This window comes from Myxocyprinus asiaticus, chromosome 17, assembly GCF_019703515.2.
Source record: "Myxocyprinus asiaticus isolate MX2 ecotype Aquarium Trade chromosome 17, UBuf_Myxa_2, whole genome shotgun sequence".
Lineage (NCBI taxonomy): Eukaryota > Metazoa > Chordata > Actinopteri > Cypriniformes > Catostomidae > Myxocyprinus > Myxocyprinus asiaticus.
In genome coordinates, this window is record NC_059360.1 from 47,395,267 (window position 1) to 47,401,944 (window position 6,678).

The following is a 6,678-nucleotide window of genomic DNA, read 5'->3' on the forward strand; positions in this document are numbered from 1 at the left end:
CCTTATTTTGATCAGAGCTGTACAAGCAACATTAATCAAAATTAAAACCATCCATTTAGTACAGCTAAAGCCAAGCGCACACTACTGTATAAGAGTGAAGCTCATGGCCTTTCACACATTTAAAGCTCAGTGACATGTCTGTTGTGTTTATGTACATTTTACACAACTAATCACAATCTACGACAGAGAAATTCCATTCCTATACAAACTCATAGCACAAAGCAACACAAGAGTTGATTCTTGACAATAAACAACATGGAGAAAGGGCTTGCAAGTTTCAAATGTATTGTAATGTTCCAAACTACTAGTCCCACAAACTATACAATCTTTAATTTTTACTTTTTGCATCTATTTTGCTGTCTACTACCTCTAGTCTTAAGTATGTTTGACAAATATGAATATTGTTGAGCATGGAATAATACGCAGAAACTTAAAATAGTAACAATCAAATTATTATCATTTGTTTTAATTATTTTCTGTTAATTTACTGTAATTATTATTATTTATTATAATTTCATTATTTTATCATTTGATAGTACTATTCTATTTTTTTATAATTTATATTAGTATATTTTTAATTTACTGTATAGAGTATATATATATATATATATATATACACACACACACACATTTATGTATATTATATTATTTAATGTAAATGGTATTCAGATATTTATATTAAATTAACATTATTATTTATAATATAGCCTAATATTTTATTATAATCCTAATATTTTATTATAATAATTGTATTCATTTTAAATAAAATGTAATGCATTTTTTCTTATTACTATTATAATTTTTATTGAATTTACATTATTTTTATATTTGTATCTTATATTTATATTATATACAGTACACAGTTGTGCTCAAAAGTTTGCATACCCTTAGAGAATTGGTAATATATGTACCATTTGTAAAGAAAACATGAGTGAGCAGGCAAAACACATTTCTTTTATTTCTTATGGGATTCATATTCAACTGTAGGTTATAACAGAATGGCACAATCATAAAACAAAACATGGCAACAAAGAAAAAAATGAAATGACCCCTGTTCAAAAGTCTGCATACCCTTAGTTCTTAATACTGTGTATTGCCCCCTTTAGCATCAATGACAGCGTGCAGTCTTTTGTAATAGTTGTCTATGAGGCCCCAAATTCTTGCAGGTGGTATAGCTGCCCATTCATCTTGGCAAAATGCCTCCAGGTCATGCAAAGTCTTTGGTCGTCTTGCATGAACCGCACGTTTAAGATCTCCCCAGAGTGGCTCGATGATATTAAGATCAGGAGATTGTGATGGCCACTCCAGAACCTTCACCTTTTTCTGCTGTAACCACTGGAGGGTCAACTTGGCCTTGTGCTTAGGGTCATTGTCGTGCTGGAAAGTCCAAGAGCGTCCCATGCGCAGCTTTTGTGCAGAAAATGCAAATTGTCTGCCAGTATTTTCTGATAACATGCTGCATTCATCTTGCCATCAATTTTCACAAGATTCCCCGTGCCTTTAGAGCTCACACACCCCCAAAACATCAGTGAGCACCACCATGCTTCACAGTGGGGATGGTATTCTTTTCACTATGGGCCTTGTTGACCCCTCTCCAAACAAAGCGCTTATGGTTGTGACCATAAAGCTCTATTTTGGTCTCATCACTCCAAATTACAGTGTGCCAGAAGCTGTGAGGCGTGTCAAGGTGTTGTCGGGCATGTTGTAACCAGGCTTTTTTGTGGCATTGGCGCAGTAAAGGCTTTTTTCTGGAAACTCGACCATGCAGCTCATTTTTGTTCAAGTATCGTTGTATTGTGCTCCTTGAAACAACCACACCGTCTTTTTCCAGAGCAGCCTGTATTTCTCCTGAGGTTACCTGTGGGTTTTTCTTTGTACCCGAACAATTCTTCTGGCAGTTGTGGCTGAAATCTTTCTTGGTCTACCTGACCTTGGCTTGGTATCAAGAGATCCCTGAATTTTCCACTTCTTAATAAGTGATTGAACAGTACTGACTGGCATTGTCAAGGCTTTGGATATCTTTTTATATCCTTTTCCATCTTTATAAAGTTCCATTACCTTGTTACGCAGGTCTTTTGACAGTTCTTTTCTGCTCCCCATGGCTCAGTATCTAGCCTGCTCAGTGCATCCACATGAGAACTAACAAACTCATTGACTATTTATACACAGACGCTAATTGCAATTTAAAAAGCCACAGGTGTGGGAAATTAACCTTTAATTGCCATTTAAACCTGTGTGTGTCACCTTGTGTGTCTGTAACAAGGCCAAACATTCAAGGGTATGTAAACTTTTGATCAGGGCCATTTGGGTGATTTCTGTTATCATTATGATTTAAAAAGGAGCCAAACAACTATGTGATAATAAATGGCTTCATATGATCACTATCCTTAAATAAAAGACAGGTTTTTTTTTGTTTGTTTGTTTTTTTTTTTGCATGATCAGTCATATTTTCAAAATCAATGCCACAATTTCACAATTTCTGCCAGGGTATGCAAACTTTTGAGCACAACTGTATATTTATATTAACATATGTTAAACATATATTATATTCATTTATTTATATTATATTTACATATTCATATTCAATGTTTCATTATTATATCCTATATGCATTAACCATAGTATATATTTAAATTCATATTTAATTTATTAATTTTGTATTATTACTGTTACTACTATATTAAATTTATATTTATATATGTATCTTATATTAATATAAACACATAATATAACTCTATTTTATTTATATATTATACTAATTTATTCATATTATTTATTTTATATTATATTTAGCTATTTATAATACATTTATATTATTATATTTTGTTTATATATTATAATCACTTTTTACATTTCTTTTTCTTTGTTCTTAAAGTGATAGTCCACCCAAAAATTCAATTATGTCATCATTTACTCACTCTCATGTCGTTCCAAGACCGTATAACTTTCTTTCTTCCGTGGAACACAAAAAGGAGATGTTAGGCAGAATGTAACTCTCAGTCACCATTCACTTTCAATTCAAGATAATGGTGACTGAGACAGAACATTCTGCCTAACATCTCCTTTTGTGGTCTACAGAAGATGGAAAGTCATACAGGATGGAACGACATGAGGGTGAGTAAATAATGACAGAATTTTCATATTTGGGTGAACTGTTCCTTTAAGCATAACTGACAAATAAAAAATATTGTTGAGTGCTTAGAATAAAATCCTGGAAGTAAATAATTATAATAACTAACAACAACAATCTGACAGTTTTATATCTATGCACTGCATTATCTAAAAAGAAAAAAAGTGATGTTCATGAAAGGTTGTGGTGCATCTGTTAAAGCTATTTGACTATGAGTGACTATGTGCCTTTATTAATTGAATCGGACAGCTTGTTTATGTGCTAGGGTGCGACTGCCATGTCAGTTCTAATTTAAACATCTGAAACAGCCTTTACTCCTGTACCTGCCTCACAGACAAAACTGAGGTGTTTCCACAACATGATGAGGTGATGCTCTGGGGTTTTACCTCATTAGGGTCCCAGTGTGCACGACAGAGGGATTCAATCCATTGTGAGCAATGAGACTGTGGTGCTCTCTCCAGTTTTAGCCGGTGTGTCTGGTTCCAGCAGACAGTGGGGAGTGTTAAAAGAGGAGAAATTCGGATGCCCTCCCCCTCATAAGGGCCGCTGTCATAAACGCTTCTTGTTGTGAGGTGCTCTGTGGCGGTCCTGAGACGGTTGCCAGGCAACCTGGTCTGCATTGATATGCGAGAGAGAATCAGGGGATGCCTCGCGCCTCAGGAGCATCAGTGTCGGACGGCGACTCCCCCTCGCAGAAAACCAGCGACTACAAGCGCACTCATCGCTCCAGCACTCGCGCGGCCAGACGCTCAAAGCTTTACAACAGCAAAGACGGAATTCTTCTCCTGCTATCTTACTCCAAGGCACTTAATGTCCTAGTTTTGATGTTTTTATTACTAAAAAGACTCAGAACAAGACCAGCAACTCTTTGAAAACCTCAAAGGTTTGACTGAAGTTTAAGACGAAGAACTTGTCTTGCTCTCCATCCTTGCGTCCAATGCCCAGAAAGAAAAGAGGTCATCAAGTTTGCCTCATTAAAAAGAGGAAGATAATACCACACACGTGATTTAGATGCCCTCCTTTGCTCTTTTTCCGCTCATCTGTTCATCTTTGGCTCACAAGAGGAAGAACGAGCAGAAGTGAGCAGAGGAGAGAGTGTTTTGCACAAGTGAGATGAACCCAGGCAGGGAAATACTGGAGAAACGACAAACGTCAGACGCCTGGAAAAGTCAGCCACTCTTTGTTATTCTGGAATTCCCGCTGAGTTAAAGGATGAGCAGACACAACTTCTCTCTGAGTTGCCAGGGATGTCTGTCTAACTCGAAAAGACTGTCTCACTCAGCATGTCCGATGCTATGTTTCTCCTGATGCTGTGCAAGGTAAAACGATATTCCCATTTGTTAGGAGGTGAATGACAGTTCCAAATGACCAGGTTCTTGGAATACAGAAGGATAAATTAATCAAATTGTAATTGAGAGTTTTGTGGGAAAAGAACATGACAATATATTACAAACTATTACATCACTAAATAAATCAATGTGCTCCATGTATTTCCTTTGAATAGCTTTGCATCCTTGTTTTACTGACTATTGGGTTGATTCTCATTTATGCAAGAGCTTTGCGCTTTTCATTTTCTAAATTTGAGTCACTAAAGGTCCGTTCACACAGAACACCCTCTTGTGTTGGAAAAGCTAGATGCAGCACAATGGTGGCAAAGCATGCAGGTGAATCGAGATGCGTTTTTTAAAAAGTCTAAAAAGTAAAACATCTTAAAAACGCTGGTCTCATGGCATGAGATGCTGAAAAATCAGTAAGACGTATCGCAATGGACATCAAAGACATCTGTCTAGCACATGTTTAGGTAGAAAAACAATTCCAAAATGAAGCTAAAACGTGTCCTGTGTTTGAACGTCCCCTTAAAATCCATTTTGAAAGCTCCTTTCACACAGAACACGCTCTTGTGTTGAAAAAGCTAGATGCAGCACAATGGTGGCAAAGCATGCAGGTGTCTCAGTATGTGTTTTTAAAAAGTCTAAAATCTAAGTACTTTTAAGTTGACATGAAGTCTTAAAAACGCTGGGCTCATGGCATGAGATCCTGAAAAAACAATGAAAACTTTGTCTAATGCATGTTTTCGTAGAAAAAAACTATTCCAAAACAGTTCAGATGGACGCAAAAATGTGTCCTGTGTGAACGGCCCCTTGAAATCCATTTTGAAAAGGTGATGCCCACTTTTGTTGAGTGACATACCGATTAATGTAACCCTGAAAATGAAAAGACACGTAGCTTTTTATGAATGGGTTTAATTGTTTATAACGTTTTTAGTTAAACAATTTAACAATTTATTTAACCCCTTAAAATCTGTGGGGTGCTATATCGTGAAAAAAAGTTTACGCTTAAAATGTTGAAGTCTCCATATACTGTACATAAGTCAGGCATATAGAAAGCTTAGAATCTGAACTTTTCGGATATAAACATTACTTCTGTATTTATGCTACTCAAAACATTTGCGTTGAAAATTAGCGCCCTCTAGTGGTAACTGGGTAGAAATATTTATATGAAAATAAAAGTCCTTCACATAGCATCTAAATGGACAAGTCATATATCTATTGAAAGCTCTCATTCTCAGGAATGTGAATGTACAGATAATTTTGTTGCCCTAATACCACAGTTCGAATGATTTTCAAAAGAATCACAAAGTGAAATATGATTTCTATAAGTCATCAAATACAAACGTCTCTTTTATGCTCTGATAACTGCTTCTGTAAACCCCAAATAGCTATAAAAAAAAAAATTAAAAAAATTATCTGCTTTTACCTTAGGAAGTTCTCTAAAAAATTTGCCATTTTTTACTTGTCTGTGAGCTTGTTTGACTGAATAATCCAATGTTATATCTTAGATGTCCAAAACAAAATATACCATCCAGAAGGAAAGCATGCAAAACAAATCATCAGTAAAATATGTTTTCGACTATTGATTATAAAATGTTATATATATGCGCAAAGGGGAGGATCTCAGCTTTCTAATGACACTTAGATTGAGCTTCTAGTCCACTCAGAGGCCGAGATATTCAATAAAATAATGAGGGTGGTGCTTGAACTGAAAATTAGACTGAATGTCTATGGACGAGCGCACCTGTGAGGCTAAAATGCGTTTCATTTCAGATCTGTATATTGTGATGAAATGTGATAGAGAAATAAATATTTATTCTAGTGCTTTCTGTCATCTAATGGAATAAAATTAGACTTCTCAAAGTGAGGTGGAGAGAACAGAACAAGAAATACATGTTTACAAAGTTAGGACAACAATTTTTATTCTGTTTATCATAAGATTATAAACACATAAAGTATTATTTATGAATAATTGGAGTCTTTTTAAATTTTATTTAGGGGTTCTCTGAAAAATGAGACACATTTTTTGCAATTATTCCATAGTATGTGTGAATGGTGAGCTTTTAAATTTGAGTGTGAAAAATTGCGGGCGGAAGCCCCAAAATGCACCAGTTTAAGGTTAATGCTTTAATTTTTAAACATGTGGGTCTCCATAATAAGCTACTCACATCTTTAATTAAAATGTTCTAACATTTTAATAAAAATAACATTTTGATA